The 23,568-nt window shown below is 42.7% G+C and overlaps 1 protein-coding gene across 1 annotated transcript in view; it reads left to right on the plus strand.

Moving 5' to 3' along the window:
• The first annotated feature begins 16,644 nt into the window (after positions 1-16,644).
• Positions 16,645-23,568, plus strand: part of LOC116842106 — a 31,277-nt gene continuing 24,353 nt past the window's right edge. The window contains exon 1 of the mRNA XM_032810829.1: positions 16,645-16,873. The gene's annotated coding sequence lies outside the window, so the exon portion shown is untranslated. The remainder of the gene's footprint in view (positions 16,874-23,568) is intronic.

The following is a 23,568-nucleotide window of genomic DNA, read 5'->3' on the forward strand; positions in this document are numbered from 1 at the left end:
AATGGCGAGAGGCGTGCTGGGTCTGTAATCCTACGCCGGAGGGGCCGTATCGTTCCCATCGCGTTCGCCTATTTTTCATAGGAGACACGAATAACCTCGTTACGGCGCAAAGATAGCGTTTTATGTACAGAATGTCGTGTGAGCAGAATTTTATGCGCCATCTCCTGAGAACAGGTGCCCCGACAGAAGAGCTTTAAGGTAGTTTAGCGTTAACATTCTCAAATGCTGCCGTAGATAACGGACGGAAATCCCCGCGGAGCTGAATCTACGATATTGTGATACGTGATTACATTTAAGCTATGATACTTTCATAATAAAATATGCATATACTATGATATTCAAATCTGTGTTGTATGTACGGGATTAAATTTAGAACAAAGGATACATTTCTAAGTAATAAACGGATCAAAGTAATAAACGAATCAATTAAGATCGATGTTTCTTGGTTCATCTTTGACTCTCCGCGTGTAATCATATCTTTTGGGATATACGGTACAATCTGGGCCTGTTAGACCCAGACAATTTCGAATTACCGCAACTCTTATTGAAAATGGAAAAATCTCAGTTATAAGATAATAGCGCAATAAAATAAGAATCTGCAAACGGATTTGCGCTATCTTGAAAATTTCTCGAATCTTTAATGAAAATTGAGTAATCAAATATTTGTTTAGATCTCACGTAGCCAATATCGTACATGATTAGCTATGCAAAACGGTCTCATGACCTTAAGAAACTTCATTGCTTTGCTCTCTTTTGTGACATTTTCAAAATATAACGAAGAAATAGACGGTAGTTCAAATAACGTGTTACTATCATGTCTCTCAAGTGTTTAAGCGATGAAGGAATTCAGCGATATAACTTCCTCTGCAAATGGCCACGATTGTCTAAGAAATCGCGTCACGTGGGTTGCAGAGGAGAAGACAAGGCGCTTTGACCGAGAGCGTTCGCTCATAATTCGTTCATGACGAATCCCGCTATATCCCGATTGAAATCACCGGAATTCAATGTACATGAAATTCTCAAGATTACCGACCCCTTAGACAGAGCGTTTCTTTTCGCCGTCCCGAAGAAGAGATAAGCCGCGAGCGAGCGGCGAGCGCGACCATCCTCGCTGTTGCAGCCGCGACGAGACGGACGCGCGCGTCGCGACGCTGTGACAAGTACACGTCGCGCGTCGCCCACGGAGAATTATTAGGCGGGCCTGAACGCGTTCCCTTCGCCGTGTTTCAGCCGTCGTTCCCGCGCGATGACACCCGCGTCGACTCCGTGTCCCCACGTCCCATCCAACACTTTTGTTCTGCAAAGCTACTGTCGTCGTCGTCGTTGTCGCTCGCTCTTGTTGCCCATTTTCTCGCGAGAGCTACGCGATCGCGCACGAACCGGGAATCCCCTGGCCAGAAATTCTTACCAGCTCGTCGACTCTCGGCGCTGAGTCAGGATACGCGAGGATATAAACAAGGACATGGCAACATGCTCGTAAATCTGTCGCAGGGTCGTGTGGATACGGATGTTGTTGGCAGCCCAAAGGAAAAAAGAGACAGATTGCTGAGGAGGATCGATGGAAATTCAGTTGGCGACTTGGAATTCCTCGTTTTCGCGAGACGTCGCGGGTGAAGTCACCATGAATGAGTGTTTTAATCCAAAATTTGATTGCCAAATCATAAAAAGAAAAAAAAGAATAAAAAACACAATTAATTGAGATGGGGAATGGCTATCACTAATATTAGTAATAATTAGTCGATTTAACGGGGAAGGTTAATTCGTTGCGTGCCGGAGATAATTGGTCACGTGCGTTTAGCACTGTCAATCGTTATTATTGTCCATAAAATGTAACGTCAACCGTTATTATTGTCCATAAAATTTAATGTCGCGGCAAACAACCGCGAATGGCTCTTAAAGACCCATATTTATCTCACTTTAATTAAATTTCATCAGACAGCTTGTTTACATATATCTTACATATCTCATACATCTGACTTTTGAAATTAAAGGGAGCAATTATCTCTGCGTGAAGATCGATGTCTTAAACTATCCAGCGCGATTTCGAGAGGCAGGCGAAGTGGACACGACGGAGACGCCCATGAGAAGTGTTCCATGAGCCCGAGACTCAGGCAGCACGCCGTGGGGGCTTGATGAGTGTCCAACGTTCTGTAACGCGAGGAGGGGTCGCGTTAGAGCCACGCATCTGCGCGGTTTTCGACCACCGTGACGAAGACGATCGGCCCCAGGAATCGTTTCCACATGTGCCGAGGTCCGAGCACGTGGAAACGTCGTCCGACTTCTTTTCCATAACATTTCCATATTTTCGGACCTAGTTATGTCTCCTCACCTCCGTCGGACGTGTTCGGCCACCACCTTGCGCCACTGCGCGCCATGGACGCGTAAAATCGCTGTTTCACGTCGGTGCGCGATCGCATCGAGTGCATATTGCGTTTTAGTTTGTGCCAGGTCAGACCTTCGTATCTTCCGCACGGCAACGGTAAGTGAGATCAAAGCGAACGGGTTGTATATCGTCGTGGTAACATTAAAGACGGCGAGGAGAATGTTCTCAGAATCGAATTCGAGAATTCGAAAGAGAGTTCGGTTGTTTATCTTTGTTAGGCACATTCTCAGTTATTTATGTTTACGTGGTGGAGGAAAAATTAAGAGAAGGAGAAGCTATAGTGCAACGATTCAACGACCTCTCTATTCTGATAAAGCACAACAGCCGTGCCGGGGAATGTTACGAGTCGAAAGGGAATCGATAGGAAATCGAATTTACGAATTCAAAAGAAAACTCGGTTATTTACTTTTGTTAGGCGGATTCTCAGTTATTTATCTTTATGTGGTGGAGGAAAAATTAAGAGAAGGAGAAACTATAGTACAACGATTCAACGACCTCTCTATTGTAATAAAAAAACACGATGGCCGTGTTGGGGAACGTTACGAATCGAAAGAGAATCGATAGGAAATCGAATTTACGAATTCAAAAGAAAACTCGGTTATTTACTTTTGTTAGGCGGATTCTCAGTTATTTATCTTTATGTGATGGAGGAAGAATTAAGGGAAGCAGAAACTATAGTATAACGACCTCCGTGATAAAACACGACGGCCGTGCCAGGGAACGTTACGAGTCGATAGGGATTCCAGACTGACTTATTGTCGCGATTCTCGCCTTTCGGGCTCGCGCTTCTCGCCGCGACCTCGCAAAAGGGGGTCTTGCGGCGCGATGCACCGTGACGCCTTAAATTTCGGCGAAGAACGACGGATTCACGGTGCAAGTCGAGGTGACCACGCGTCGCAGCCACCATGAAGCCATCGCGTTAAGGACGATCGAAAGAACGAAGGGGATGAATGCGTCGACGGTGATTTCGGTGAGTCGCCAACGGTCATACCCTTAGACGTCACTTTGCCGGTCAGTTGTCGTAGTTACGGCTCCTGCTCCAAGGGTTTCGCGCTTTTTTCATTTCAGACCGGCAACTTGGAGTCTAAGCGGTGTATGTGTGTAGTAAGGTTCGTTTTAAGAAAATTAAAATATTAAAAAATGTGTTTCTACTCGAGTAAAAATTTTGGCCTTATTATTAAATCTATTATTATTAAATTCTACAACGCAATAGGAACTATAAGTAATAGTAAATTTAATTCTAATGATAATAATTTAATTTAATTGACTCCTAATTTGACTCTAATTATATCTGAAATTTCCTTTTACTCTTTCCTTAGCATCAAATAGGTGTTGAATGGAATAGTGAGATTGAAAGTAGGATCAAAACTTTGACTCGAGTAGAAGATTGGAAATCAAATTAGATTTCTTACGATATGAAGAAGCATTCTGACGAAGAACGTCCGAATATCCTGCCAAAAGCCAATGCGAGACTCAGGTGGCGGATATGTTTTGTCTATCTCTCGAGAAATTGATTTGCAATAAGTGATTTACATGATGATTTAAAGGAAGACACAGAAGAAATTCAATATATCCTTAATTGATCCAATTGCGATCGTAAATGGAGAATAACGAACGAAATGTGGTTTTCGTATTAAATAAAGAAAGAAAAACGCCATAGACAGCGATTCGAGGCGCTCTATATCCTACGGTGAGACGAGGAAAAGGGGAAAGATCTCCAGGATCATGTTCACGGTTGAAGCATGAGCACCGGTTTCCATAGGAAGCGGGAATGCGTCCATTCGCCACTGTGACGCCATCGAATTAAAGCGACTAAAGGATCAGGGTCTCTGATGGGGTCCTCACCGCGATCGTAAGTTCTCATCCAAGGAGATCGAGGATAATGCCCGAGCGGGACGTAAATTCGCGTCGGGACAGCCGTTTCCCCGGCAGGAAGGCATGCTGTGAGCGAGGATTTCAGCGGAATGTTAACGCGCCTATTAATGTCTCGGTCAGAAAGAAAACAGGACGACTAAAAAAGGACAATAAACTCTCGCAGAATGGGACATAACCGGCAGGAGGGCTCAACGTTTATTGTCGCTCCGCGTGGAACGAGGAAACATAGCGATCGAGAATCGTGCGATCGTCCTTCCGGAATGAAATCCCCGGTAAACTAGGAGCTCGCGAGAGTCGCGACGAAGTCAGAGGACGAGAGATCCGGTCTCGACAACGCCTCGGCGAGAATGGGCGAGGAAAGCTGAAAAATCTTTCCGGAGGACGGTGAGAAACGAGACACGAGGGTCCTCTATCGTGCGGTCCACCCCTCGTTCGACCAATTATAAGGCTCATACGTCATTCCCGCCAATTAGTGACGGAGCAGGCGACGTCTTTCTTCTTTTCAGCGTTTCGTTTCGTTCGCACGCAAGCTGACAGAGCGAAGATAATTTTACTACGCGTCTGCCATCCTCCCTCTCCGCCACCTCATCGACGAAGATCCTATCGTCGCTTTCGTCGTTGTGTGCTTTCGACGACAAGAGATTCCGCCTCGATTGTCTCCGGAAATTATAGGTATTACACGTAACGCTACATTGAGCAGCACCGCGGGCAACTCGATGATATCCCGAGGGCGCCAAAGCGGAGAAAGTATATTGATAGGTGAAGGTGGTGTGTAATATCGTCAACGTTGCGAAAAAGTTGCGACACACATGCCGTGGTCGCTACCCAAATAGAAATTAATTATGTAATGGCCCTAGAGCCAAGCATGAGTTCCAAAATAGACATGCTTTCAGGACTCAGATAAGGCCAAAATAGGCAAATTCTGAACGTAATTGAACGTTTCATGAATAGATTATTAACTGATGCCGACATGGATTCCCTAAATGAAACTTATGCTATTAAAGCTTGGTCAGGAATAAGTTAACCAGTTCCTGAAATGGCCTCAATGAAGAAACAATGAATCATTAATAATCAATGATTGAGAATTATAAAGTAAATATTTTGATAAATGTTACTACATTTTAAGTTAAGATAAGTATGAATTTTCTACATTTTTTATGATTTTGAATAAAAAAATAAGTAAGTATTTATAAAGTAAGTATTTTGATAAATGTTACTACATTTTAAGTTAAGATAAGTATGAATTTTCTACATTTTTTATGATTTTGAATAAAAAAATATGAATGAATAAATGAATGAATAAATCAGTTAAAAAAAAGGAGAAAAAGATGTTCGATATTGGTAATAATAATATTATATACGAAAGCATTATATATAATTAAAATCGTAATAAATATTTTAATGAACATTGTAATAAAAGTTGTAAGAAAGATTGTGATAAACATGCTAAGTAAAGATTTCATTTCTATTATACCTTGAATAAATATATCAAAATAGGACCTCAGTTTGTCATTTGGATCAGTTAGGCATACCAACATAGCACCTAATCAGATTTACAAGACGTTTACAAGATTTACATTTAGCCTAATTTGTCAGAAAGGTTACACCTCTGTGTAAGGCCTAAGTGGACTTATCTGCACAAGGCCTTGATAGAAGTAAGTAAAAAGATCCTTTTGTAATCGTAGGTCCTTGATCTAAGTTCTTTTTAATCTCCGTTTTAAATTTCAAGTACTTTACTCAAGTACAAATTTCAAGTTCATCACTCAAGTACACATTCAGACAAGTAGGGTAGTACACGGAGTACGCACAACCACCTCTCCTTCCCCCGTGGGTTCCCGGTGGTCGTCGTCGGTGGTTTAACAGAGCGTAACACTCCGTTATACCCGTTGAGCAACAGTGCGCTACAACCACCGTCGTCGTCGCGCCGGGCCCCCCCCCTCGATCGCGTAGGGGGCGGCGATCGTGGCCTTACGGTCAGCGGTTAAAAGTAAATTACGCATTCATAGTATTCACGGTGGGTCCGCCGCGAAGGGGTTGCGTGGGACCCCATTGTGTGATATATGTCAAAGGTTGGCCACCTCGGCACAAAGGGAGGGGGCGTGAGTGCTTGCGTGCGTGGCTGCGTACACACGCGTGCAGTAATGCATACGACGCGTGCGTAACGCAGCCGACGGGTGAACGCGAGAATGGCATTCGGCATAGAGGAGGGTCGCCATGGTAATATCAAGGAGTTAATTATCGAGGGTGCTCGTTATCGTGCGCGTTGGTCCCGTCGACCTGCGCTCGTTCTCTCTCCACGTGCACCGCCGATGACGACGGAATATTAACGGCGCGTAGGCGACATACGGTGCGTTTTTATTTCCGTATCGCAAATGCACCGCGGCACAAATAAATACAGTAATATGTCGGCGGCGCACACCGCAGCGGCAGGAACGTCCCTCTTTACGATCATTTTCCAAGTCACTGTGCGCGAGTTCTCAATTACGGCGTGTACACGGTGGGTCCTGCCACCCCGAGTCCAGGTGGACGTTCATCTACTCGAGCGCAAGAGGTGAGACGGGGAGGTCGCTCGCGAGGAGCCGGGAAGAACAGCGAAAACGATCGCGCAGATTCGCACAGCAGGATGACGCGCAAGATACATCAGCGATGAATACGCGGGATGACAATGCTCCAGACTCGACTCGAGAATTCGAGCTCGTTATCGAGCCCCGGCACAATCGTCGACGTCGTGCCTCCCGCGGTGATTTTCGACCGTTCCAGGACCTGCTTTGCTTTCACACGCGCGCACGTTTCCTTCCTTCTTTCCAACTGGAACGCTCACCGCTGACGGAAATCCGCGTTTACAGTTCCCGAGCGCGTTCCGAAGGGCGGAATTTATCAGCTCTCCGTACACTTCCCCACCAACTTTAGAACGAGAGTGATCTATTACTTTAAATACCGCGAAATCATTAATCTTTTACGGACTGTTTCGCTCACCCTTATGCGAACTCATCGAGTATATGGCAGCTGGATAGTTTCCCGAGTCGAAATTTGAATTCTACTTTCTCTCTCTCTCTTTCGACTTCAATATTTCCATTTCTATTTGATACTCTATCTATTTTGATACTCTGAAGTTTATATCAATTTCTCTTGATTCTATTTAACTTATTTACTTTATCGAGTGATCTTCTTTAGACCTACAAATGGCATTTTGTGCGTTTTTTATTATTTAGAGATGTTAAGTAGGATTTCTATAAGTATTAAACGTACACTGATCCTTTAAAACATACAAATGTCAAAAAATTCAGGTAAAAACCATCAACATTCTTCATTAGAGTAAGTCATAATTTTGGTAATTTTTAAACTCAAAAAAGCAATCGACAGAAGCTTTGTAATCATTAACTTTTCCTTATTCTGTTTTTGTACAAAAGAATATCTGAGAAATAAAAAAATATTTATTCGATACTATTCGAAAGGTATTCACTCTCTTCTATTAATATAAAATATTCTTCACAAATAAGAAAATATATATTTTCTTAAAATTTTAGTTTCTCATGAAAACAATTATTTATTCCATTTAAATAATTTTATTCCATTTAAATAATTTATTCCATTTTAATAAAAGAACTTAGATTTAAATTTAAAGTAAATATGTTATTCAACGAAAATATGTAACTCAACGAATAAATATTTATAGATATTATTATTTATATTATTTTATAGATATTCTTTTTTTCAGTGTGGAAATCGCATTTTAAACATTCGGCTCTTGTTGACTCATTGATCGAAACATCAAAGTATATAATGTTGTATTCATTGTACAATGTATACAAATTGCGCGCTAAGAATTGCAGCTCTCATTAATTATTCCTTTCTTACATTTGGATTCCTCTTTAAAACAGCCGCGCTTCATAATTCATTATTTCTAAACTTACTCAATGCTCAGAGACGACGTAGCTGGGGTTGACATGCGGTCGAACATCGAACTTTGCGGACGGTACCCGTATTAATATCGTTTAAGCCGAACAGGTGGCTCTAAAAAAAAAAATAGATCTCTTTAGAAATGAAGGCATTACGTATTCTACGTGAACGGTGCGATCTCCACGATTTCCCAAACGGCGGAATAACGTAAATATCGTGAGTCTGGGAGATAAACGTAGCTTGGGATTAAACGTAAATAAAGGAATGTGATATAAAGCTCCAAAGCCCAAGATAATAATCCCAAGATGAAGATTACTAACAATTCCAGACTGAAATAAAATAATCCATAAAAAATACGTCAAATACAATCACGTAGAAAGAGAGAATGGAATTTGTGAATAAAAAATTGAGGACATCGCGATATCATTCTGAAAAATGACTCAGAGAGATTACATGAATAATTCAACAAACAAGACGAATTAATTGTCCCAAAATCAAGCAACTACGCCAAGAATCTCCCACGTTATCTCTCCTGAAAGAGACTGAACTTCTATCGATTCGATATCATGCAACGAAAGAACGCGTCGTAATGTTTTTCGCCAACTACAGAAGAAATTTTAACGTGCTGAAAGTGCGCGTGAATATTTAAGGGTTAAACGGGATCGCGGGTGCTTTTAATAGCACAATCAAATGCCTCGTCCCTCCCTCCCTCTTTCTCTCTTTCTCTCGTCGTCGTGCCGCGTCAACTCGCACGCTCCGTCGCTCTCCGACCGGCGTACTTTATTTTCGTAACGGAAGCTGGATCCTCGTACGCGTGCAGCTTCGAGCACAGCTCCCATGAGAGGCACAGTCAGACAGCCTCGCTATCTGTCTCCTTCAATATTCACGTCGCTTTGGAAGAGCGCGGAGCTACGGCAAAAGGCAACTGGTGAAGTCGAGGACGGCTGAGGACGGCACGCGCGTCGCACGGCGACGCTCCAAACGCGAGACGTTATTCTCCGTTGTAAAAAGGAAGCATCGACCTTGCCGTGCGCGCAGTTTGTTATTATTGCTTTTTCATGACATGCGTCTTTCAGCTATCATTTTAAAATCCGAACATCCCTCGAGGGCAACGGATAAATCAAAGACTGTTATCGGCGTGCCTGATAAATAATGACGACGCAAATGTGTCTGCTACCTGCGAGGAAGGTTAAGCGACGGAGTCGCTTATATTCATTCGCTCGTGTCTAGTCACGTGTAACGCGAAAATGTATCCGTATCGACGGGTCGTTTTAGAAAATTAGTCCTCCGGACCGACTCCGGGGAAAGGGAGCCTCCACGCGACGACCCCTTTATGTCTACGGGCCCTCCAGACTCTGGAGAAACGTGAAAAGCCTGTGCGAAGGGATCGACGGTATCTTCGAGACCCGGACAGTATTTGAAAACAACCCTCGATGCGAACGATCGTCTACTCTTCAGGTCCCTCTCCCTCCCTCTCTCTATCTTTCTCCTTTCCTCTCGGCCTCTTGATTCTTTCTCACTCGTTCTCTTTGGCACGAATACATCTTGCGACTCAACCGTTTCGGGTCCTGTTGGTGCCACAGAACCCTTTTCCGAAATTAGGCTCCGCCGACAACGATGGTGTTTAAGAGGAGACGCTCTTGCTTTTCTCTCTTGCTGGCCTTGCTGCCCCCTTTCGAGCGTCTAGACGACGAAGAATGGAGATGAGTTCCGACGTTGCGAGACGCTGTTACGGCTAATGACCGTGTAACGATATTACATTTGCGGTTGGAAACCTGCGGGAGCGTGTAACCAAACACACAAGAGGGAGAGAGAAGGTATCCTAATAACTTCCAAAAATCAAAATAAACGGAAGTTCAAGGTGAGCTCAAGATGGATAGAGATGCAGATTGCGAGCCGTGAATAAATTATAAATCATACACAACGAAATATCGTGTTCGTTCGACTTATTCAAAATTGATTCTAACTTAATAAAGATTTTTAACCCTCAATGTGTTGGATCTGTGAGGTTCAAACAAGTATTTGATCGCTCATCGACTTTTGTAAAGAGTCCAGAAAAATTTCGAAATAATGCAAATCTGTTTGCAGATTTTGATCTTATCGCGTTACTATCTTCTAGTCGAAACTTTCTACATCTCCAGAATGAAAATGTACATCCAGAAAAAAAGCCCCAGAAAATATAATAATAATGATAACAATAATGATTGTACGCGGAGGGTTAGTAACCGTCCTTGTCGAGAACTTAAATGAAAATGTTCGGTTCAGTTTCTCTGACACAGAAAATTTCACATTGACATAAGTAGGATCTATGTTGGCGTAAAATGTCACCACAATCTGGAGTGCTCCTTAAATTTCGATGAAATTTCGTCTTCTATATTTTGTCGATCGTCCGTTTAAGTTGCGGTCGTCCGGTTGGGGCACCCTCGGCTAATTAATGCGGTTAATGCGGCAGCGGTGTATGAATCAGGACCAACACCTGTCAAGGATTTATGGCGGCGTACTCTAGCCTGTCATGTTATTTCCGAAATAAAAGGAACGGGAGTCGCGCGTTCGCGTATACTCTACGGGCATGAATATGCAATTTCAGTCGACGGGTGGTCGCGTGTGAAACCTAACTTGCTTTGCGTGTACGAATCACCCTGTGTGTGCATGCGTATTCGGAATCTTCATTCACCGTAAATCCGGTAGGTGCGCTCGAACGATTAGGAAAATTTTAAAAAACTCGTCCAGCGCGATACGCGGTATGATACGATTTTCACACACGTTTCATACAGATTGCGCATTGAGCTTCAGTAAAGTCTAGAGTAACTGTCCATATCACTGTGCCTATTCCTGTCAGTGTGCTTTTGTATTGTATTTAAATAAGCCATAAAATAACTAGTACAAATAGATAAGAGAGAGAGAAAAATATTTTTTATTAAGTATAATACTTTAGCTTCATGTAAAAAAATACTCTTTCTATTTATTTGCGCTAGTTTTCTTTTTATGGCTTATTTAAACAGAAAGGCGTACACTGGTAGAAACAGGCACAGTGATATAGATAATTAATCTATGTCAAAACTCATTGACTTTATGACCGTTCTCATCATGTCTCTGGATATAATATGCGATGTGATATGATACGACATGATATGTGTTAAGATGTATTATGATACGATACATGTTAATTTGTTAAAATTACGGATCAGTCAAATAATCAGCAGTCATAACACATATGCATTCTTAAGGCCGATCTATATTGGTCGTAGCGTCGTGCGATTTGTCGTGACGGGTCGTCGTAGAAGTTTGGTCAAACCCAAACTTCAACGATTCTACGATATTACGATTGCTACGATCAACCAATCAGCGACGAGCTAGAGTCGTATTACTTAAAAATTAAAACGACGTTACGATACGACTAATGTAGATCGGCCTTTATGCACGATACAAAAAATTAGAGACTTGTGAGTTTAATCTAGGAAATATTAAGACCGATTATTGAACTTTTGCGTGTATAGATTGTATGTATTAAATTTGTGCGAGACATTTTCTATTAAATTCCCACAAGAAGTCTAAGGATAAAAAAAATTAATTAAGTCCTGGTACTAAAAAGTCTTCGTTAAATATCTAAAAAAATATACTGTTTATTTTATCCGTAAACATTATTAATCCCTCGAAATAATTTAGTCCTCGACTCTGTTTGATCAACACGATAAATCTTTCGCACTAATCTAATATAAGCGAAGGAACGAGAGATTAAATGATATGTTCCAACATCAATCACATGTGTTTTCATGCTCGCTTTTCCTGGTAGTTGTGACGGTGTTCTCCGCGGTTCGGTTCGGCCGCGCTTTCGGTTAAATTGATTTTCATGTAATTAAAATTTTAATCTCACCGCGCAAACCGCTGTCACCTGCCCGCACGCCGTGCAAGGACTCCGTCGTTACCTCGCACCTGCTCCGATCGTAGAAATTTGTTGTTGAGAAGGCTCGTGTTTGCTCCGCGCGAATCGATGTCAATCGTTTTCGCGATGAAAGCCTAAGCGCAGCTGCCCTTACTGTCGTTTCGGCCGGCCGGTATGCATTTATTTACATGAGCCGCGCTCACGTAGCATGCGAATTTAATAAATGATAATTCGCGGTGACACACGCGCGCGCACATATATACACCGATACTGTACGTAAAGACGATATTTCCCGGTGTGCTCGTTATTTCTAGTATGAATATTTATATCCGAGTAATGTATACGACGTGCACGTAGACGTCACATAAGTTCATGTTGAGTAAGTGATTTATAATTTCTCCTCGCCTTTGAATAAAAGTTTGGAGCGCCTAATTATTTCCCTGCTGAAGATCTTTCGATCTTCTTATCGATCGACTAAATAAAATATAACGAGGAAAATGAAACAAAGAAAGGCAATTGCATACAATTTTTTACGAAGAAGAGTAAGCAAATTCTATTTTTCAATTTTTTATCGATGTCACCTTGAAATAGAGAAAGGTTGAGACTTTTATATTTATTTTGTTATATTATAAAATTTATTAAATTCTTTAGCTGAGGCACACGTGCAAACATGAATATATATATTTAGATACAATTAAAATATCGTATTTTACAGTCAATTTTGTCCCGACCACAAAAATCATCAGGAGTGTTTTTTAAGACTATTTTATGAAAAAGCAAATTTTACTTGTACTAGACCGATTGGGTCGTAAGGGGTGATAGGTAAAGAAAAAATAATAAGCTAAAAATGTAAAGAATGCGAAAAGTAATGATTTCGAGGTGCTATTTCAACATTTTAAACATCGTCATCATCCTCGACTCACATAGAGATAAATATATTTCATTAAAATAGAATGAAAAAATTGTCACGTGCAGCTAATCGTAGCGTTACTTCGGAGGTTTCTTCTGAACGTGAGAAATCGCACTTGAATTTGGCTGATTTAACCAGCCGGAGTACCGTGGGCAACTTTAACAAAGGTCGGCTGAAAGAACAGGACGAAAAGGAGTCATCGCGCAGATGCCACACATGCTCTCTTTTTTGCTCACGAGACAATTTTTTCCCGAATCATTTCCAGTCGGTCAATTTCGAATTATCGCGCGTCGATTTAATTCGCGGGCCTGACAGGCATTTATATCGAACAGAGAACGGTCCTCTGTACATGCGACTTCCCTTCGCAATTTTTCGTCAGAATAAACGATCTTCGCCCAAATGAGATCCGCCCTTTTGAACCCTGAAAAATCCTCCTGCGAGAAATATGAAGAAACGCTTTAGCTTTTTGACATAAAAAAACGGACCCCGTTGATCGATCGAGCGATTTGTCGTTCTAGAAATTTAAGTGGTGCGATTTTCATGCAACTGCACGGAGAAAACTGCTATGGTTGCTACATCCACATCCTTTACAGTTAGAGAGAAAATTTATACGATTTTAATCCTTAAACACTGACACAGATTTACAAAAATATTCCGAAGTTTGATAATTATCTGAGAAAGTGTGCGAAACGTCTTTTCTTGTCGCCACTTCGTATCTTACGGGCCAAAGAAAAGATAGACGGATGCGATGTGTATATGCTTAAGTGGGAATAAAACAGCAATAGCTTTTTTTATTTCATTGGAAGTCTATCAAACTCCTGTCAATGGATTAAATAGATATTGCATTAAAAATTGTTGTTACATGCCCGCCTGTATAGTTTTCATAATTCTTATGATACGCAACGTTCAATTAGTGCATTCTCATGTATAGTTGCCCAAAGGAATATTGCTGTCTCTTTGTTGTGGTCAACAGAACACATGATAGATCCGTAAGGTTACGTCATACAGTATTGAGAGCATCGTTGAAAGACGTATGAACAAGCAACAAAGAAAACCAGTATGTCACTTCCAGAGAACTATGGTTACTATAAAAATTTTATGTGAATGGGCAAAAATAACATTAATATTTTGTGGTGGCCATCATATTCAGACAAGTGATTTCCTTAGTGTTTTCTTCGTGCATGAGCAATCGAGATATCTCAACAATCAGCATATGCTTTGCACCGAGGACGACGCTCATCCCGTCTCGCACGGGCTTCGGAAAAGACGTCGAGTGTAACAGTCGATAGCGCGTTAGATGAACGAGTTCTTTGTGTTCGTAAACGTTCGCGCCCGGGGCAAACCGTTTCTAATTATGAATCGCGAGGATGCGGGGCCTTGTGGTCGCGTCGTAATACGGCCCGCTTCTGAATAACAAAAATTTTATTTGCCGATCCCGCGATCCCTCATCGACCTTCGTGTAATGTACAATCGGCTCTCGGCAGTGTACATATACAGTGGCGCATTTATTCCCGCGATAATTCGCGTCTCTTTCAGGTTTTCTTCACATACATGAAATATCTTTGAATCTAGACTACGATATTAAATATTTTTGTACCATTAAGTGCAATATATTACGTAATATAAATATTGAAATTTAAAAGAAATGTTAATCAAAGAGCTTAGTTTTATTTTTTGTTACAAAGATCCGCACCTCAACAATATATTTAGCGCCAAACGTGGTCGTCCGTTTCTCAAGCTAATGTAACATCGTGCGTAACAAATTAAGCTGAAAATCCGGCATCAGGCCAAATGTACATTTAACGTTCAATATACGGTCAGAATAGCTATGTCTCTTCGATCGAGAAACAATGAAGAACGAATCCGAGTCGAAATTTTGGCTCCACTTGCGACATGAACTTTCTAATTACGTTTCTAACATCTTCAATTAATTACTTTTAGTGAATGAATTAATTACTTTCCTAATATTTTCTGTATATTCTGAAGGATCAGTATATATTTAATACACATTTAAATTGAAGCCCCACTTAGTACCTCTAAATGATAGAAAACACATAAAATGCCTTATAGATTTTAAAGAGGACCTCTCGGCAAAGTCAGTAAGTTAAATAAAATCAAAAGAGGTTGATGCAGGAATATCAAAGAGTAGACGTTAAATGGAATATCAAGATCGAAAAAGCAAGATCAAAATTTCGACTCAGGAAAAAACGTCATCGAGGGAAATTTTCATGAAAAGTCAACTTCAATCTGAGTAACAGATCCGTGAATGACACCTGGAAGCACCCTATATAAAAGCGAGTACGCGTCTACAGACGTCTATAAACGCAGCTGTCCCGCATGCATTTAATTTGAGACGATCGCTGCGGTTTCCCGATCGCGGCGTTCCGTGCCGCTCTTCCTGCCACCGTCGCGAAATATTTTCTGGACTCTTGAAGCCTGGTGTTGAAAAACAGCCGCATCTCTGCGAGGGTAAAATATTTGCTCACTCTGCTGAAATAATAAAATTTCTTCGTAAGATTCCGTTATTTCGCACACCAAATATCGGCCAAATATATCTCATAGAGATTCTATACAAAAATATGTAATTTTATACATATATACGTCATTCATTGCAATCATGTGATTTCTTTCTTGCACAGTTAGCAGATTTTAAAAAATCTCTAGTTTTAACTTTATTTTGCTAATCTCAGTTATTAATGGATTGTACTGCGTATATTACTGCGGTTTACAATTCTTGATTACAATTTCTATTTTTTAGCGATTATTTCGCATTTTTTATTTGTATATTATTTTAATTTTGTTTTTTAAATACATGTATACTATATATCTTCTCTTTTTTTCTTAAAGGGTTTTTTTCTTTCTGTTGATGAATAAATAAATAAAATAGTCGGGCAACACTCTAAGACACTCGGACTAACTTTGATATTGACATTGCGATTTGATGTATCGACGATGAATAAGCAAAATAAATCTAAATCAGAATTATGCGTATATAAAAGCTGCTTGAAAGGTGGACTATGGAAGGGACCAGCCTCCTGCGAAGACAGGCCAAATTTGCCCGAGTAATTGGAGCTTCCGGATGCGAGGATAAAGGAAGGCAACGTCGGGTGTCCTGCCCCTTCCTGGCACGTGCGGGGGAGCTTACAAAAGATCCTCCATATCTGAATGCTCGTCTTAAGATTCATTGTACTATAGTGATCCTTGTGACTTCTTTAAGTAACGGCCACGACGTCGTCGCTCGTACGATAAATAGATGCCCAGGTATCCTCGTTTACTCGCGGTTGACCGAATAGTCCAAGTCCTCATTCAACTTGGCATGCGACCGAAGCAAACTTTGTGGTCTCTCCGCGGGATTCTGTCGTCGTTTTTCTCGAACTGGCCCTGATATTCTACCTGTTTGCATGTAAATATCCCGCATATTCTTCTCTGGTTTCATCGGCCGGCGCTTTTGACATCGATGATCATTGGATCACCAGCGCTCACTTGGAACTATGCGGACTGGCCGGCGTGTAGTGGGCTCGTGGAAGGGGAATCGCGCCAGGTACGAGTGGAACAGAGAAGGAGCGCAAGGCATACGCGATGGGGTGACAGAGAACGAGCGAGCTGGTCTCTCCTGTTCCGTCGGCTCACCTAGGGACCCTTTCTACATAAGGCCCGGGGTCTCACCCCACCTCGTCAGTGTAGAGGCAGTCGTCGAGGTGCCACGTTATCGACACCTCCTCACGCGATTCAGCCGGACGGATCGGTACCGACGATTGCATATTGTCGTAGTAATCGGGTCGTAATAATCGTGCTATGTGGAACGCGATCCGTGCTCCCGAAAAAGTGATTCGTTGTTGACCACTCATATCGTCGGATGTTTCAACATCGGATGTTTTAGCCGAATCTTCTGGTGCCAAGGACGCAGTGAATAGCCCGTCTGGTATGTCTTCTCCTTTCTTTCTTTCTTTTTTTCTTGCCGTCGCGCGGGGCGATCGTAGGTTTTGCCGACCGGTTTGCACGAGGATCGATCCGAGGTGTACGAGAGATCAAGATTCGTGGGAGGCAGGGAAGGAGTTCCCGAAGAAACACGGGGGAATGTAAAGTCGAAGACCTCGCGCGCTTACTTTTGAACTGTGAGAAAATGTCTACTGTGTTTCCTTCTTTTATAGGTGCTGTGTGTATATGTGTATGTGTGTTGCGACACGCTTCGTTCTTATTTAATTTAATAGATTCGAGTTCGTGGTTTGATATATTTGACACAAGACATTTCATTTCGCCTGCTTGAAGTTTCTTCTACTAAAAAATCGTAACTTTCCTCAGATTAAAAGAAGTGGCTTTTCGCTTCATTGAGAAATCGCGCTTGGCTACCCCGATCGCGGCAAAAATCTCATCACCCTCTTCCGCTCGAGGGAGTAAACGATCGCTTAATCGTTCGACGGTTATACTTTGCCTGCTCACATCAGACCTGAAAGTTACCGGTGAAACAATGGCGCCTGCTTGCACATTGCGGCTATTACGCATGGTTGAGAGGGGAGCGACACTCTGTTCATTTTTTTTCTCCTGACTCCCTCGTCCACTCGCGATTTTTTGTTCTTTTTCGACTTATGGCCTCTTTCTACTTGTCGTGTTAATAGATGCGCGATTATTTAGCGCTTTTCCAGTCCACGAAACCACGATGACACGCTCTCATGCAAATCATCCGGTAATTGCCTTTTAGTGGGAATTTTCACGGATCGTTGATTGATCAAAGATACCTTCCACCGGGGACTTGTCCGTTTGTACAGAGTATTGCCGGGCAATTGCTTTCAATTAGAGATATGCACTAAACGGTTTGCATTGAACTAATTATTCCAAATTTTTCTGTGATTATTTTTAAAATTATACGACAAATCATGGGGGTTGTTTTCAGACTTATAATGCGTGTTAATGTTCGCGATTTTTAAAGAGGGCTACGCCTTCAATTATTTTCTCTTTCTCTCTCTCTCTCTCTCTCTGATAAATGTATCATAGTATAAACATTGTCAAAAGTGATAAATGTATCATAATATAAACATTCTCAGAGAGAGATATTTAACTTTTTCTGATAATTTCTCCCACTAACAGATTAGATAGCCAATTGCACAAGTAACGTGAATTTTATACAGTAGTTATTCAAGAGTTTCTTTTCTTTTTACGATTACCTTGCTGAGTGACGGTCTACACACACGAATAAATCATTGTCGAATGGATAAAAAGAAAATGGAAATTTTTTTCATTAGCGTGAGAGAGATTGACGATCATTAATTGAAATTCATACAATTCAGCCGTCGCGCAAGGTGTGGCTGACCTATTTCCTTCTCTAGAAATGATTAATAATGTGCAGAGAGAATAATTGTTTAAACAAAGCCGTAACGATTTTACGTAATCCACGAGTTCATCCCATTTGAATTTATTCAATCGCGCGATTTCAGCGCAAAACTCCGAGAGCTGTCCAAGATAGAGCATCTGCACGCTTAGCTCTTGCTCGCATTATTATGTTATAATAACCTTGGCGTGCAATAACGCCGAGATAGAGAGAGGGTTAATATACGCCATGGGGTTGTGAGTTTCTAAATTCCCCGAAGCGTGAGCTTACGACGGTACTTATTTATTCACGGTGCGAAATCATGGGCATCACCATGCAAAAACGTGACCGGCCTCGCGAGATGAAATCGCGGCGAATAAGGGAGGGAGGAGGGAAGCTAAGGGGAGGCAAAGAATCGGGAGTCGTTGAAGAGTGTCCGGAAAGCGAGAGGGGTTTCCGACTTGCCGGTCGGTCGGTCGGTCGGTCGGTCGGTCGGTCGTTCGTTCGTTCGGTCGTTCGGTCTGTCGGTCGCTCGCTCACTCGAACAATGAACAAGTGCGCCCTCGAGAGCGATGTTAGAACCTCGTCTAATTGTAAGACAGTCCTTTTTGATCCGTGCGACACGCGGGCCCACGGGATCCGAAAGGGAAAAAAGGAGGAGCACGCGTGTGCCTCGCGTACATCTGCCGACGAGGTGGAGAGATTTTGCAAGACGGCGAGTCTAAGGAGGGGAAGGCGGAGGGGGACAAGAGGAGAAGGTGGTGGATGTGAAAGAAGGGCCAGTCTTGTGGGTCCTATACAAACTTTCCTGCCCGATGGCGCGGACCCCGTGGGTCCACCCCGAGGATCCTTTTCTCGACGGAGCTTCGGTGTTCCGCCGTTTAAATGACCCCCGGACTCGTTGGCAGGACTCGTTTCCCCGCCATTGTTCCTGCCTTATTTTCGAGTCTCGTTCCGAATGTCCTGGCAGAGTCTCCTTCCGAATGATCGCGACGTGCATGCGTGCGTAATAAGCGTGCGAGAAAGAAAGTGCGATAAAGAGAGAGAGAGAGAGAGAAAGAGAGAGATGTCGCGCGCTCGCGATTCGCGAGTTTCCAGTTCATTCTCGATCAACCTTCGCGTTTGTTCTCCTTTCGACCGTGGGTCATCTTTCTAGTTTGATGGGTCGGTCACAGCCGCCCCGAGACACGCACACCCTTCACTCTCCGTCGAGTGGATCGTATCTTGAGAATTAGATTCCACTTTGACTCTTCCCGGCTAGCACGTCTACGTACGACCAAAGACGACGTGTCCAGGCAAAAACGTAACGGACCGTGAATGCAGATCTGAATAATTTAGAGTGTATCAAAATGAAATTTTTTATCTGGCGAGAAAGATAATCTACCTTGCCAGTCACTCGTCTAAATGACGACCCTGATTTTCGATTACGATGTGCCAATCAGAAATTAGATATAACAAAAAATTCGATATATCGAATAGAAGAGAATCCCCGGAAAAGAAGATAATACGAAAGTTGGACAATTTTTCATGTATTCATTGAGTTGTAGCCTCTTCTCTTGTTACTTCACAGTCTTCAAGATTTTTCCCTTTACTTCAATTCCCTCGTTTTATATCGCCTGTAATTTCTTCGTCGCTTTCCCCGAAGCTCAAACGGTCCCACGATTCTGCAATCATCCTTGACCAAGTCTGCCTTCGAGCGAACTTTTCTCCCGAAAATTATGTTCGAAACGTGCCCTCGCGAAAGCCTCATCTTCATGGGGAACACGCGATTTCGAGTCCTGGTGGGGAGAGGCGCGCGACATGGGAACGGGGCGCGCGATCACGGGGGACAGGTGTGCTCCAAATAACGCGCGGGTCCCGGGGCCTGTCTTCTTTTCTCGCGCGACGTGTTTTCTCTCTAGACTCCCCTCCCATTTCTTCCTCTCCTTTCACCCCGCTCCCCTAATCTCTTCCTGTCGCCTACAAGGCGAGGTAGTAGTAGCCTCTAGCGCGTGAATGCGGCTTTGATTGTCGTCGGTTGGCTCCCCGAAAACCACCCTCCCACCCCCCGGGGAGCATTTCGAGAAAATGGCACTAGCAAAAGGTGCGCCCGGGGTCAATCCAATATAAATCAGAACCGAGGCTTAGGCTCGAAGAAGGAGATAGAAAGAGAGCGCGAGAGAGGAAAGAAGGAACGAGAGAGCGAGAGAGGACGAAATAGAGGTAGGGGGAGGCCCGGAGAGTAAAGGGAGACGATGAATAGAGCGTTTTCGGGGACCGATCGCGGCATACGCGCCGGAGTGCATGCGTGTGTACGCGTATATATACGTATATTTGGCGCATGTGTATGCCGCAGTCTTGAAAAGGGATCAGGTATGAGAGAGAAAACCCACCTGCCTCCTGTCCCCCGCTCTTCTGAACGGCCCCCGAGGATCTTCTCCGGGGTAGAAATTCGTAGTTCTTCTTGCACTCGATACGCCGGCGGCCGTTATTTTTCCTGCGTCTGCGTAGGGAACGTTGCTGATGTCTGCCTGAGTGGCTATCTCGGGGGTACCAAGAGGATAAGTACTCTCGTTATCGGTCTCTCGATGGATGTTACGAATTCCCCTTTTACAGTCATCCCCTTTTCAGAACAACAGCATTTACTTGAGGGCGAATTGTCGAGCGTTTACTTGAGGGCGATACGCGTGCTCCTTGCGGTTTCTTCTCCTTTCTGTCAGTCTTGAAGTCTGAAGGTTGCGGCTCGCAAGCGATTCCTTTCCGGGAACCCCGTCGCAAGTTAGCGTCTCTATTTCTACCGCAGCGGAGATGCTGATAAATTACGCGTACAAATATTGGGATTGCGTCGAGAACTCGTGTTGCTTTTCGAGCTGTTTCTCGTTTTCCTCGTTTGCATGCCGAGACGAGGGGCGCATCGGAACCGTTAATGGCTACCGTCTTTCTTGTCTTGGGCCCGTGAATAATCCGCATTGTGACGGCGGTTTCCGCGCAACGACTGCCATTAGTCTCGTGCGGCCCCAACAACAAGTGATTATTAACGCCACGATGAAGAAAGGGACGAAGACGTATCCTTCTCTCGCGAGTTCGACTTTGCTTCGAAGTGGAACTGACCGCGATATCGCGCATGGGATGTCCCTCGACTATATTTTTCACAGAAAATTTCAAGTAAATCTTCGTTCGTTGTATTAAACGTTAACTCTGATATTCACGGCTGTATCACGGGCTTCTTTTGAAAGAAATAAAGAATGAATTTTGACAATGAAAGAATGAAATTTGAAATGAACTTTCGGACATCTGATATTGGGTTTGCAGTCGCTTCAACTTTTATCGTCAGTACATCGTATGTCGCGCGCGCGCGCGAGCGAGCTTTGCATGGCAGATGTAGAATTTGCAAATAAGCCTTTCCGAAGGCTGAGAAAGGTCCGCGTTAGAAAAACAAGCGAGATCCGCCCCTCGATCGATCTCGGTTACCTCTTTGTGCGAATTTCTCTTCTTCTTTCTTATTAAAAACACTTTTTGTATGTATAGTATGTATTATACGGAAGAGAGAGGGACCTTGTCAGCCGTGCTTGCAAGCGTGTCAAGGTTTCAACCGTCGCCCCGTTTTATTCACTTTCCGGGGCACAGACATACCCGAAGGTCGATGCCTGCCTGCGGTGTCCTGCGGGAAAGTGAGCGGGGTCGGGACTCGCGGGGACGGGAGAAGTTTGAGGCGATGTTGTAATTCCGGGCCCAATCTCGTAGGGACGCATTCTCGCATTCACGACACGACCTCAGGAACGCGTCTCGACCTCGTGCGAACGTTTTATGAGCTCATAAAAGGGAGATCGGGAGGCCGCGGAACAATTCGACATCGCGACGCCACGCCGCTTTTGTGCACTTGTCACTGTTTCGCGACATTGAGCTGAAGTACGGGGTGCCTCCCAATTGCTACTTGATATTCATGAAATGCGTTTATACTGAGAGGAAAGAAATGGCCAATTAAAAACGGTTGACCATGCTAAGATTGTAGTTGTTTTCAGTGCCAACTGCAATTTCTCGTTATTCTAACAAGAAATCAATAATGATAATAATAAATATGCAGACAAAATTATTATCACTAATACTATACACATTCTGTATTCAAGTAATGTTAATAGTTTCAAGTATTTCATAAGTTTATATATTCTAAATCTATCATATTTCATCATAAGTTATGAAATTTATTCAAAATACATTCTAAATCCTAGCAAGTTTAGCATTTCAAATCAAGAATATAAAACAAAAACTCTATTTTCTTACATAGAGCTGAATCAACTTTTTCTGCGATAAAGTTTTGTAGTATTTTATGAAGAAAAAAATTTTGAGTACATGAGCTTTTTTTAAAATTTATTGACATTACAAATTTATTGATTACAAAATATATTGAGTGTACAGAAAATATTCTCTTTTTTTAATGAAAGTAACCATTACTTGAAAGGAGGAAAATAAGCTAAATAATTCATTTTCCTAACACCAGAATGATATTTTTTGTGTATAGTAACGTGCGCGATTATTACAAAAATGATTTTTCTGATTCTAATTATTTCACTATGCTTTATAATAACAAATACCAAATATCTTTTCCTCAGTGTATAGATACGAGTCAAAACAAATCGAATTTCAATGTTCTTATTGCTATCGTCCCCAATTTTTGCTAAAGTCGTGCAGGATCGTTATCATTGTCTTGGGGTCTCGATTTTCTCTCCCGCAATTTATGACAGCTAAACAACAATATACTAATTTTAAATACAACGTAAACCGAGCGCGTCGCATTGAGTTAAGCATTATTGTGAGAAAACAAAATGTGTCTTTTGGCGAAGCAAGTTCAAGTTCGTTTCCTTGCACCTTCCCTTATCCACCGGTCTTTTCCTCGAGTGTTAAACGCGTTATACAAATTGGAAATATGTAAGTTAGCGCTTCTCGTACCGCGGTCGTTTGTTCGCGAGGCGCGCCATATCATAGATCGTCGGAGATCAAACGATAGCGCTCACAGGTGGACCATACAGTGTGGTTCCCCTTTCCTTATATCGCATACACACAGTGGGCTTCTAAGATTTATCGTGCACTCGTAATTACGACGCTGGGCCCCTCGGTCCCGCTTAATAGAGCGCCATGGATATTCTAATCGAATCTATCGTAGCCACAGCGAGATCTCAATGGGAAGGACGGTGCATTAGGGTGCAGGTGGCACGTGCGATCAAGTTAGACGATCCTTATCTACTATTTGAACCATTATTCTTCCCGGATATTACCTCTCCGCAAATGATAGAACGATAACTTACTGATAGACAGTTCGGAAACATTACGATATC

Source organism: Odontomachus brunneus, unplaced genomic scaffold (genome assembly GCF_010583005.1).
Source record: "Odontomachus brunneus isolate Ranch 3 - 2012 unplaced genomic scaffold, Obru_v1 Obru_scaffold_021, whole genome shotgun sequence".
Classification (NCBI taxonomy): domain Eukaryota; kingdom Metazoa; phylum Arthropoda; class Insecta; order Hymenoptera; family Formicidae; genus Odontomachus; species Odontomachus brunneus.